Below are 13,747 nucleotides of genomic sequence, written 5' to 3'. Positions count from 1 at the left end.
GGGTGGGGGAAGTGCAACAACAATGGCATCTGCTTCTTTGCCACCTCTGTGATCAGAAACAATAGTCAGTGACCAGGGCACAGACCTCTGATATTTGGAGGACAGAGTTTGTTTGTTTGTTTATTTCCGCCTCCCACCCTAGCTCCCACAAGGTTTGTGCAGGCTGCTGTAGGAACTTTGCACAGCTGCCCTTCATGTGGCTGGGTAGGGGCTGGGTAGCTACTACTACTGTGCTGAGTTGAAACTGATTGGATTTATCGTGTAAGCCTTCCCCTGGATTTGCAAGCCGTAAATAGACTCCAGAATTCCAAAATAGTTACATCAGACAGATTCTGCTCTTGCAGTTGTCATCTAGGTGGGTAGCCATTCCTGGTGCTTCCTACTCTGCCATCTTCTCAGCATCCTCTCTTGAGACCTGGGTTGTTGTTGTTGTTAATGTATATTTATTTTTGAGAGAGGGAGACAGAGTGCAAGTGTGGGAGGGACAGAGAGAGAGGGAGAGACAGAATCTGAAGCAGGCTCCAGGCTCTGAGCCATCAGCACAGAGCCCAATGCAGGGCTTGAACCCATGAACTGTGAGATCATGACCTGAGCCAAAGTCGGACACTTAACTGACTGAGCCACCCACGCGTCCCGAGACCTGGGTTTTTGATGTGGCAGGAGACACTTAGTAGTATGACCTCAGGCAAATCACTTAAGTTCTTTGGGCTTTAGGGAAGTATGAGCTTGTAGGGAAAGCATTTAAACTGGTAATTATTAAGACTCTCTTACCCTGGGGCGCCTGGGTGGCGCAGTCGGTTAAGCGTCCGACTTCAGCCAGGTCACGATCTCGCGGTCCGTGGGTTCAAGCCCCGCGTCGGGCTCTGGGCTGATGGCTCAGAGCCTGGAGCCTGTTTCCGATTCTGTGTCTCCCTCTCTCTCTGCCCCTCCCCCGTTCATGCTCTGTCTCTCTCTGTCCCAAAAATAAATAAACGTTGAAAAAAAAAAAAGACTCTCTTACCCTAAAATACATGATTTTGTAAAATTATGCATGTAATTTTCTTTAATTTTGGAGTTCATTTTTTAGTTCTTTTAGTTCACGTTTTGCCCTGTAAAAAAAAGGGCAAAAAACTTCTCAATGTTTGAACATTTCTGTTTACCCAGAATATTTAAATTGTATGTGCAGTTTATTTTTTTTGGAGCTTCTTCTTTTTTCCAGTTTGATGTTCCTCTTTGGAGTGCCTAAGAAAACTGTAGGTTTGACTTTTTATTTTTATTTTTTTTTTTAATTTTTTAACGTTTATTTATTTTTGAGACAGAGAGCGTGAACGGGGGAGGGTCAGAGAGAGAGGGAGACACAGAATCTGAAACAGGCTCCAAGCTCTGAGCAGTCAGCACAGAGCCCGACGCGGGGCTCAAATTCACATACTGCGAGATCGTGACCTGAGCTGAAGTCGGACGCTTAAGATTCTGTATTTCTTTTTTTTTTTTTTAATTTTTTTTACGTTTATTTATTTATTATTATTTTTTTTAAAAATTTTTTTTTTTTTCAACGTTTATTTATTTTTGGGACAGAGAGAGACAGAGCATGAACGGGGGAGGGGCAGAGAGAGAGGGAGACACAGAATCGGAAACAGGCTCCAGGCTCTGAGCCATCAGCCCAGAGCCTGACGCGGGGCTCGAACTCACAGGCCGCGAGATCGTGACCTGGCTGAAGTCGGACGCTTAACCGACTGCGCCACCCAGGCGCCCCTGTCTCCCTCTCTTTTAACTGCTGAGCAGTTAAAAGGAAAGAATTACTGATACTTAACAATGTGGATGGCTCTTCAAATAATTAGGCTAAATGAAAGAAGTCAGACTTATAAATAAAATAAAGCAGATATACTATATTTAAGTTCTAGAAAACTACTCTGTAATCACAGAAGATAGTTGACAGGAGAGGAGGGTAGGAGTGACAAGATTACACAGTGGGCATGAACAAACTTTTGGGACTGATGGAAATGTCTGTTATCTTGATTATGTTGACGGTTTTATGGATATAAATGTTTTGTTAACTTATCAAATTGTACATGTTAAATAGGTGCAGTTTATTTTATATCTGTTATACCCTAAAGCTGTAATGGCTAGCAGAATGGTGAGTTAGTAACATGATATTCATTTCTTCCATGCTTTCAAATATAATGCTTAGCAGATAAATCATTTGAGGCCTGTCAATTATTTTTTTTCTTATTATAACATTGTTCTTTTCATGTTAGGTTTTTTTAGTTTCTGTGCTGTGTTTTACTGGACTTTACGAGTCCTGGCACACTTGGTAAGAACTTGGTACTTTTTGATGATGTTGCTAAAACCTAACGGAATAGAAGCGCCTAGGGCGCATGGGTGGCTCAGTCTGTTAAGTGTCCAACTCTTGATTTCGGCTCAGGTCATGATCTCATGTTTTGTGAGTTTGAACCCTGAGTCGGGCTCCTCACTGACAGTGCGGAGCCTGCTTGGGATTCTCTCCCTCTCTGTCTGCCCCTCACCTGCTCAATCAATCTCTCTCTCTCTTTCTCTCTCTCTCTACAAAATAACTAAATAAACTTAAATAATGTTTTGAGCATTTAGAATGTTCTACACTCACTACTGAAAATACTATTCCTGTTTTCCTGAACATTCTTGAAGACTGACTTCTGTAGTTCACTGAATATATAAATACTTTTTAGATTAAAAAGACAATTGAATTGCCAGAGTTGAATTTTATCTGGTTAAGGTATTAGTGAGATGTGAAATAGAATAAAGATTATGGAAATTAATTGGTATGTGGTGAATCAGAAACTTATAATTCTTAATTTGTAACTTTTTGGTTATCATATTTAGGTATTTCTAATTTACTTGTGTAGTTTCTTATTGTTGGGTTGAGGGCAAGGAGAAATGCTGGGGAGGGAGTGAGGGTAATGTAATTATTACAGGAAAAGGAGAGAGCTCTGTGTTTTTATTTTTTTTTCTTTATTCTTTCTATTGTTATTAGTAGATATCATTAGGGAACAATTAATTCCAGGGACTGTGAAAAATATGTTCTGTGCATTATTTTATATAATTCTCACAACTCTAGGAAGTAGGTCTCATTGCCATTTTACCAATGAGGGAACTGAGACTTAACATCTAAGATTTTACAGAAAGATAAACAGCTAGTAAGTGTCTTTAAAAATTTTTTTTTTTTTTTCAACGTTTATTTATTTTTGGGACAGAGAGTGACAGAGCATGAACGGGGGAGGGGCAGAGAGAGAGGGAGACACAGAATCGGAAACAGGCTCCAGGCTCTGAGCCATCAGCCCAGAGCCTGGCGCGGGGCTCGAACTCCCGGACCGCGAGATCGTGACCTGGCTGAAGTCGGACGCTTAACCGACTGCGCCACCCAGGCGCCCCATAGTAAGTGTCTTTAAATAACTGGCTCACTCCAAAGATCAGGGTCTTAACACTGCTGAATTTCTCTCATTGTTAATAAGACAGTCTTGTCCAGGATTTAAAAAAGAAACATCCCTTTGAATGTCCATTAGCCCTGGAGAATCTGTTTAATAACATACAGATACATAAACACATGTGACCCCTTTTAGGAAAATCATTCTTTTGGAAGTATTCTTCATTAGGAGAAACAGTTTCTTAGAATTGAAAGTGCTAGAGATTTGTAAACATTTTTGTGAGCGTATAATATTTTTTTAAAGTCAGGCAGTAAGAAGAAAGCTGAGATAAAATACAGTCTGTGAAAGGAATCCCTGAATCACCAGACATTCTTTCATTGACCCTGCTTCTTGCTTTAATGTGACACTGTTTCTTAGTATTTTACATTTTCATGTTTGTATGTTCATTCATTGACTAAACAGCTTAAGAAGTCACTGTACCTACCTGTTCTTTGTAGTCACCATGCTTTTAGTGAGGTCCTCTTTCTTTGGCCATATTTACAGAGTATACACAAGCAAGTTTGATAAAACTGTATTTATGACTGAGGAGAAGGCATTATTCAAAGTGATAAATGTCTATTGAACTTAATGTGTCTTTCTCATTTCTTTATTAACTCTTGAGTTTCTTACCTATTCATTTGGTCAGTAGTGCTGTATGAAACGTGGAGGTCAACAGAAAATTTTGTTTTGAGTGTGAATGACTGGGTTGGGAAAAGATGTTGCTGAATCACGAATTCCCTTAGGAGGTGGCTGAAAAATGTTGCCCCTTACAAAATAGAAGCATGGGAAGAAATAATGACTTCAAGAATAGAACGGTTGAATAAATTTTCAGTGTAGCAATGCATAAGGTATGTGTTACCATTGAAACCATCTCAAATGACCTACAGTGAAGGAGAAAGAGCATAAATTGGAGACGTTTTTAAAATCTGAAAAACATGATTAGATTTTATTTCTAAACTTTGTGTTCATTTATTTATTCTGGAGAGATTTAGGATTAGCTTTGGGGCAGGTGAACAAAATTTGACATACTCAGCGTGTATTGAAATGTAACATGTTATATGAGTATTGTGTTTTTTCCTGTTTCTTTCAGATGACAAATTGTGAATACTTGATGTAAGAAATTTGAAATTAGGATTTTTTAAAAAAGATAAACTTTTTCAAGATTTAATGTGTAAATGTATTATACCTGAAGGTTTGTAGAATCTATTTTGGCTCTTTCTTGATTTTCAGTGATCTTAATAGGAATTGTCTTCAGTTGGTTCATTTATTTTGTTACTTATTCCTCTGCTGTTCAAAGTCAGGAATTGTATTTTGATAGTCCTTTCTATGCTTGGGTCTCAGAAGGAAGTCCCTTGTAAAATCAAGTATGATGTAGCTGACATCATTCAAAGCATTAGTTTGTTGTATGTGATGAAAAATGAAAAATAGCTTGAAGTATATGATATTTAAGTTTCTTTTGGATATGTTTGGAGAGAGAGAGAATTGCCATAGGAGGAAACTTAAAGAATTTTATTCTTAGTTTGAAAAGAACATACACGAGAAAACTTTTTCCCCCCTTTTGCCTGCCCTTACACTGAAGCATTTGGGAGACACCGACCTTCCCGCCCCCACCTTTCCTCACAGGTCACATGATGTTTTTCTTTTGAAGGTTTTTCAAGATATTTTCCCTGCTATTTCAGGACTCTTGCCATTGTACATTCTTAGACTCTTCGGGGATATTTCTCTGGCCTCTTCTGAGAACCCTTGTCAAAACTGCTTAACTAGGTGATTAAATGCTCCCTCTTTCAGCTTCATTTGGAAGGATTTGCCTCATTTCCTTTATTGGTTATTAACTATTCACTTTTGATAATAGATACCTGGTTTATACTTTATAGTATTTACTTGTGCATCTTTATTTCAAAAAGTATTTGAGGATTATAGGCTTCTTAGAAAACCCAGATATCTTTCCTTTCCTCCCCTTCTTCTTGAGATTGTAATTACCCATGGGAGTAAAGAGTAATCTTTTTGGGAGTTGGTGGGAATATCTGTAGACAGATTAATTATAGATTATCTATACTTTTTCATCAAGATATTCTCTCTCCCTTTTTTCTTCTATTAATATGGTTTTTCTATGTTTCGTACTTGCTTATTTGTACATCTTTAACCCACACACAACACAAAATGGGATTTAAGACCTGACCCATATAGGAGTTCTAGAGCATTCTTAATGCACTGTGATTCATAATCTAGGCTTGTTTTTAAAACAGCTATCCTTTACGTATGCTGAATAACTAGCCTCATATATATCCTCCCCTCTCTCCATTTTTCTTTTCTGTGGGGACCAGGCTATGTCTTCAGAATAAAAAGGGGTCTAATTTTCAGATCATAGGTGTCATCAAAGAAGGGAGTATTTTGACGGTTAAGAGCTTTCATTTTTATTAGTTCATGAGTTAAGTCAGAATGCTAAAGTAGAGGATTCACTTCTTCATCAGTTTCCTTCTTAGACCAGATTTTGGGATGCAGATCAAAAGATGCAGGTGGTTATAAGTTCACAAGTTGTATTAGAACTAAGGCAGAATGAACCAAGGATGTTCTTGTGGATACCTTTCAGGAATGGTAAGAGAAGAGGGGAGAGGCAGAAAGACAAGGTAAAAACTACCAATGCAAACCCTGGATTTGATTTGTACGTTCCTGAAAATGAAGTTTAAAAAATAAACCCAAAACCAGTGAATTTATTCCTCCATCTGCATTATAGGATTTGTAGGTTTCAAACATTTTCTGTATATATATTCATGCCTAATATAAGCTCTGTGTGGATGTTAAATGACAAGTAGTCCACATTCTGCATGTATATTCCTGTATCTTCATTCACTCCTAAAATTCATGGCAATGTTATTTCCACCTATGTTATTTTTCTAAATTTTTGTAGATTTTTCATAGTCTGTATTAGGCTAAGGGATTTCCCTTCTCTTAATTTTTTTGAGAGTATTTGTCATAAATGTTGAATTTACTTCAATGCCTTTTCTGTATCTGTTATGATCATACGGCTTTCTTACTTAGTCTGATACTGTGAATTAACATTGATTGCTTTTTTTAGTGTTGAGTCAGCTTTGCATCCCTGGGGCTAATATTTTTTTTTGGTTTTCATATATATATGTTCACTTAAGAGTATTGATCTGTAATTTTTTTTTTTGGTAATGTCTTTGTTTTATTTTAGTATTAGAGTAATGTTGGCCTCATGAAATGAAATGTTCCCTCTTCTATGAGATTTTGCAGAATCATTATTTCTTCCTGAAATAGTTGGTAGAATTAATCAGTAAAACCATCTGGGTCTGGAGTTTCCCTTTTTTTGAGGGGTTACTACTACAAATTCACTTTATTTAGATACAGAGTTATCCAGGTTATCTATTTCTCCTTGTATAGGTTTTGTAGTTTGTGTCACCTTTGAAGGAATTGGTTCATTTCATCTAAGCTATCAAAATTATGGGCATAGAGGGGTTTGTTGTATTTATTACCCTTTTAATATCTGTTGTGTCAGTGTTAATGTCCCCTCTCTTTTATTCCAGTTAGTGGTAATTTGTGTCTTTCCCATTTCTTGGTTAGCCTGGCTACAACTAGTTCATTAATTTTATTGATCTTTTCAAAGAACCAGCTTTTGCTTTCATTTATTTTTCTCCATTGTGTTTCTGTTCTCAGTTTCATTGATTTCTGCCCTAATTTTTATTATTTTTTTCTTTCACTTTCACTTTGATTTAGATTTAATTTGATCTTTTAAGTTTCTTAAAGTAGAAGCTTAAATTATTGATTTTAGGTCTTTTTTAATACAGTAAAACCTTGGTTTGTGGACATAATTCATCACGGAGACATGCTTGTAATCCAGAGCTCTTGTGTATCAAAGTGAATTTCCCCATAAGAAATAATGGAAACTCAGATGATTCATTCTACAACCCAAAAATATTCATATAAAAATGATTACAATACTGTAATCTAATATAAAATAGTAGAGAAAATACAAAATATAAAGAAAAATAAATTAGCCTGCACTTACTTTTGAAAACCTTTCTGACTGGTGTGAGAGGAGGAGGGTTCACTATCACTAATGGAATCACTGCTATCTTTTGGCCCAATGGAATCTTTTTCTGCATGGGGGCCATTGTATACACTCACAAAGATGTTGACTACAGTACAGTATTAATCAACTGCTGTCAGATACTGTATTTAATGTAACTGGCAATAAGGCAGCAGAGGAAAGGGTCTATGTCTGCAGGCAGCCTGACCTAGAATGAAGCAAAGCATTCCTAAGCTTACTCTTGTATGGAAAAGCAAAGGACTGTCTATAGGTGCTTTGAAGTGACAAAAAAAAATACACTAGTGCCAGTTGTGGGTACCTTCCAACCTTCTGAAAAACCCTGATTTCTGCCAAATGCTGTGGCCTGAGACGGAGCATGGGAGACAATCATCCACAATCCTGCAGAGACAGCGGGAGAGAGAAGAACCATTGGCTCAGTTGTGATCATGTAATCATGTGATGTTCGGTGTCACATACTACTTGTATTACAAGACATCACTCATTAAGTTAAAATTTATTAGAAATGTTTGCTCGTCTTGCAGAACACTCACAGAGCAAGTTACTCGCAATCCAAGGTTTTACTGTATATGCATTTAAAACTAAATTTTTCTCTGGGCACTGTTTTAACATCCCACAAGTTTTGATGTTCCATTTTCACTTATTTGAAAATATTTCTGTTTTTTTCTAGGCTTCCTCTTTTACCCATGGGTTATTTAGGAGTATATTGTTTAATATCCAAGTATTTGGGGCAACTTTCCCAGATCTTTTGCTAATTGATTTTAATGTAATTTCATTGTGATCTGAGAATGTACTTTACATCATAAAAAACAATATTTTATTTTTTAAAATTTTATTTTTTATTTTTTAAAATTTACATCCAAATTAGTTAGCATATAGTGCAACCATGACTTCTGGAGTAGATTCCTTAGTACCCCTTACCCATTTAGCCCATCCCCCCTCCCGCAACCCCTCCAGTAACTCTCAGTTTGTTCTCCATATTTATGAGTCTCTTCTGTTTTGTAAAAATACTGAATGCTTTACGAATTTGCGTGTCACCCTCGCACAGGGGCCATGATAATCTCTGTATCGTTCCAATTTTAGTATATGTGCTTCCGAAGCGAGCACAAAAAAATAGTGTTGAGATTTATTTTATGGCACAGAATATAATATGTCTTTGTGAGTGTTCCAAGTGCACTTGAAAAGAATGTATATTTACCAGTTACTGGGTAAAGTGTTTTGCAAATGTCATGTAAGTTAGGTGGTAGTACTATTGAGGTCTCCTTCCTGATTTTCTGCCTACTTGTTTTAACAGTTACTGAGTTGAAAGTCTTTTTATCTATTTATCTATTTATCTATTTATTTATTTATGTTATGTTATGTTATGTTATTTTAGAGAGAGAGTTAGGGGAGAGGAGAAGAGAGAGAGAAAGAATCCCAAGTAGGCTTCAAGCTTAGTGTGGAGCCCAATGCAGGGCTTGACTTTATGACCTCATGACCCTGAGACAAAATCAGGAGTCAGACGTTCACCTAACTGAGCCATCAGGCACCCCAAAACTCTTTAACTATAATTGTAGATTTGTCTGTTTCTCTTGTTAGATCCATCAATTTTTGCCTCATGTATTTTAAAGTTCTTATTTTAATAGTTTTTTTTTTTTTTTTTTTTTTTTAAATTCCAGAGAGAGAGCACAAGTGAGGGAAATGGGCAGAAGGCAGGAGGGAGGGTGGGGGGGAGAGAGAGAGAGAGAGAGACCAATGCAAACAGGCTCCATGCTTAGCATGGAATTCAATTTGCCGCTCAATCCCACCACCCCAGGACCATGACCTGAGCTGAAATCAAGAGTTGGATGGATGCTCAACTGACTGAGTCACCAAGGCACCCCTAAAGCTCTTATTTTAGAGTGCATATGTATTTATGATTGTTACATTCTTCTTGGAGAATTGACCCATTTATCATTATGTAGTGGCCTTCTTATCCTAGACAGTCTTTCTGATTCTGAAGTCTGCTTTGAAATTGATTTGGCTGTACTTTCTTTTGGTGAGTGTATGGTATCTTTTTCTATTGTTTTACCTTTTCCTATCTAAATCTTTATATATTAAAAAAAAGGTTTTTTTTTAATGTCTATTTATTTTTGAGAGAGAGAGACAGACAGAGTGTGAGTGGGGGAGGGCAGAGAGAGGAGACACAGAATCTGAAGCAGGCTCCAGGTTCTGAGCTGTCAGCACAGAGCCTGACATGAGGCTCGAACTCATGAACCATGAGATCAGGACCTGATCCAAAGTTGGATGCTTAACCGACTGGCCACCCAGGCGCTCCTTAATCTTTATATTTAGTGGACTTTTTGTAGATGGCTTTTAGCTTGATCATGCTTTTTCATCCAGTCTAACAATTTGTCTTTTAACTGGTGTTTTTTTAGACCATATTATTAAAGTAATTAATTATTAATTAGTTATTAATAACTATTTGGTAATAATTAGATTAAAACTTACCATCTTGCTAGCTGTTTATATTTGTTGCATTTCTTTTTTCCTTTGCCTTCTGTAGTGTGAATTGAGCTTTTTGTTAGTATTATATCCTCCCTGTTGACTTATTTATACTCACCTAAAATGGTTTTTAGTTGTTGTCTTTGGATTTACAGTATATGTTTTAAAATAATTTTAGTATACCTTCAAATTATACCACTTCACATGTAGTGCATGTATCTTAATATTTTATGTTCCTAATTCTTCCTTTCACTGTCACTGTTGTTAATATATTTTATTACATAATGCTATAAATAACCAGTACGCTGTTCACTGCTCCAAACAATTGTATTTTAGAGTAATTAAAAATCTGAAAGAGAGGGGTGCCAGGGTGGCTCAGTCAGTTAAGCGTCCGACTTCAGCTTAGATCATGATCTCGTGGCCCGTGGGTTCAAGCCTCACATCAGGCTCTTTGCTGACAGCTCAGAGCCTGGAGCCTGCTACCGATTCTGTGTCTCCCTCTCTCTCCGCCCCTCCACCACTCATGCTCTGTCTCTCTCCATCTCTCAAAAATGAATAAACGTTAAAAAATTTTTTTTAAAAATCTGAAAGAGGAAAGACTTTATTGTACTTTCGTTTATTCATTTTTTGGGTAGATCCAAGCTTTTCACCTGTATCCATTCTGCCTGAAGAATTTCCTTTAATATTTCTTGTATGGTGGGTCTGCTGGCAATGAATTCTTTGTTTTTGTTTGTCTGAGAGAGTCTTTATTTCTCCTTATGAAGAATATTTTTACTTGATATAGAGTACTGGCTGGGCAGTTTTTTTCTTTCAACATTTTTAAGTTGTCACTCCATTGTCTTCTTACTTGGCAACGTTTCTGACAAAGTTTATTATAATCCTTATTTTTGTTCCTCTGTATGCAATATGTTTTCCCCTCTCTTGCTATCTTCAAGATTTTCTCTTTGCCTTTCAGCAATTTAAATATGATAGGCCCAGGCATGTGTATTTTGGTGGGGGAGGATATATTTATCTTATTTGTTTTTGGAGCTTCTTAAGTCTGTAGTTTGGTGCCTTGTCACTAATTTTGCTTAGTTCTTGGGCATTCTAATACTTCTTCTCCATTCTTTCTGTCTCCTGCCATTCTAAGTATGTGTATGTTACATTGTTTGATTTTTTTCCCACAGTTCTCAGATGTTCTCTCCTGTTTTATTTTCCTACTGTTTTTTCTTCTTTACTTTTCAATTTGGGTAATTTCTGTTAGCTTATCTGATTCTTTTTTCGGCTGTTTCAAGTCTACTAATAAACTTTTGTTCTTTGTTACTGTTTTTATTTCTAGAATTTCCACTTGATCCTTTCTTATAATTTCCATGTCTCTGAATTTATAAATTCCCTTCTAGGTCCAAAATCTGTCATATCTGAATCTAGTTCTGATGATTGCTTTGTTTCTTCAAGCTGTGTTTTTGGCATACTTCATAATTTTTTTGTTGAAAGCTGAACATATTGTATAGGATAGGAGATACTGAAGTAAATATTTTATATGCTTGAAGAAGACTGCAAATTTCTGCTAGACCCTGGCATCATGGCCTGAGCCAAAATCAAGAGTCCAGATGCTCACTTAAGCCACCCAGGCATCCCTTTTTCTGCTCTCATTTAAGGTGGAATTTGTGTTAATTTGTTAGGGGTTGGGCTATATTTGAAGTTTATTATTGCCATGGTTACCAGAGTTGATATTTGTTCTTGCCATGGGAACCCAGAGACTTCAAGTTTTTCTAGTGTCCTTTGTCTCCTAGCGTCCCTTATCTCCATGCTTAGCTTTGGATTTTCCCTCTATACTGTTTCTCAGAGTCTGTCTCTTGCAGCTATATTCCACTGTTATTTTTATTTGGAGCCTGTTAGTGTGGTAATGGAGGATAAGAGGAATTCTTGATGGTCTGTTAAGCCTCAGATTTAGGCAGATGTTAGAATCTGGGTCTTGTAGATGTGGGCTTCACAAAACTTTACATTCCACTTCCTTGGGTAGAGTTTCTCCTCTTCTTTCTTTTTACCCACCTGCAGTGTCTAGATTAATTTTTAAAACCTAAGGATTTTACTTATTTTTTTATTAAAAATTTTTTAATTAAAATTTTTTTTTCATGTTTATTTTTGAGAGAAAGTGTGAGTGGGGGAGGGCGAGAGAGAGGGAGACACAGAATCTGAAGCAGTCTCCAGGCTCTGAGCTATCAGCACAGATCCTGACTTGGGGCTTTAAGTCACCAACCAGGAGATCATGACCTGAGCCAAAGTCATTTGCTTAACCGATTGAGCCACCCAGTTACCCCTAAAACGTAAGGTTTTTAAAGTTAAGGTTTTTCAAACCTCTCTCACCCTGCATTAAGGTTATTGTTACTTTACAGAGAGTGAAAATTGTGTGTCAGTATCCTCAGTCTCTTTTTCTTTCCTTCAGCTCTAGTGGGATTCTACCAGTGTCCTCTGGGTATTTGATGAATTTTTCTTTGCAGATTCAGCCTTTTGTTCCATAGGGAGATGGGGGAAATAGATCTCGGCTGATTGGCATTGGCTATTCTACTCTTCAAGCTCCATAGGTATGGGTGAGGGCAAGGATGAGGAGCTTTTTCTGCATATTCTCAGATCCACGCCCCTGCATTAGAGATTCTTTTGAAGTTTCTGGAAAAAAGCATACATCAGGGTGAGAACTCTTATGATTGCAGCCCCCAGGGGCTTTCCAGCCTCATGTTAGCCCACATTCAGTCTTAAGCCGTTTGTCAAAATTATATTTTAAATCCTCCTAACTGCAATGGAATTCTTCCATGCTCTTGGGACTATATTTCCTTTAGTTGGAGAGAAAGCTTTCCCTTTTTCCGGGTTTTGGGTATTTGTCCAGCCTCTGTGTTGCTCTATCCCTGCTGTATTTTAAAAATTTATGTATGTATGTTTTTTTGAGTATAGTTGACATAACAGTGTTACATTAGTTTCAGGTATACAGCTTAGTGATATGACAAGCTTATGCATTATGCTGTGTTCATTCACCTCAAGTATAACTACCATCTGTGTCTTTACATCGATGTTACTTTGTTACATTGACTGTATCCTTATGCTGTGCCTTTTATTTCCATGACTTATTCCATAACTGGAAGCCTGTATTTCCTTCCCGCCTTCACCCGTGTGGCCCAACTTCCCATCTCTGCTGTATTGCTAGAGGTTAGATCAAGAGAAAATGGGGTTCGGGTAGGAAGAGTGTGATTCTTTTCACTCTCTGAACATTAGGAATCCACACTGTGGTCACAGAGTAACTTGTGAGACTTACCTTAGGGCTCAGCATATGATCAATTTTGGTAAAAGATATCTGTGCTTGATAGAGTATTTATTCTTCAGTTATTGGGTAGTGTAGGTCTGGTTAATCATGCTATTCAAATCTATATTTTTATCCTTTTCTAATCTCTTTCTGAGTCATTGGTCAGCTACTCAGAGTTGTTAAAAGTTTCCCCATTATGATTATGGATATTTTTCACTCTTTGTAATTTTCCCAACTTTCACTTTATATATTTGAAGGCTATGTTATTACGTGCGTACGAATCTTAAATTGTTATATCTTACTCATGAGTTATACTTGAATTCTATGAATTATACGCCTACAAATGCTTTTTGCATTAAAGTCTACTTTGAGTACTATTAATATGGCTAGAGAGGCTTTCTTTTAGTTTATGTCTGTATGACCTTCCTATACTTTTTAACTGTTTTTTCTTTTTTTTTTTAAGTTTATTTATTTTTGAGAGAGACCAAGACAGTGTGAGCAGGGGAGGGGCAGAGAGAGAAAGAGAGA

At 37.0% G+C, this 13,747-nt stretch overlaps 1 protein-coding gene and 1 non-coding gene across 2 annotated transcripts in view; one reads left to right on the top strand and one right to left on the bottom strand.

The window, feature by feature from the left end:
* Nucleotides 1–13,747, top strand: part of TMCC1 (transmembrane and coiled-coil domain family 1) — a 243,805-nt gene that overhangs the window by 34,560 nt on the left and 195,498 nt on the right. The window lies entirely within an intron of this gene.
* Nucleotides 8,486–8,589, bottom strand: LOC125161335 (U6 spliceosomal RNA). Its single transcript, XR_007150551.1, has one exon. It is a non-coding gene; the product is annotated as a U6 spliceosomal RNA (small nuclear RNA).

This window comes from Prionailurus viverrinus, chromosome A2 (genome assembly GCF_022837055.1).
Source record: "Prionailurus viverrinus isolate Anna chromosome A2, UM_Priviv_1.0, whole genome shotgun sequence".
In the NCBI taxonomy this organism is placed as follows: domain Eukaryota; kingdom Metazoa; phylum Chordata; class Mammalia; order Carnivora; family Felidae; genus Prionailurus; species Prionailurus viverrinus.
The sequence above is the reverse complement of the archived record's forward strand: the minus strand, read 5'-3'. Positions and strand labels throughout refer to the sequence as shown.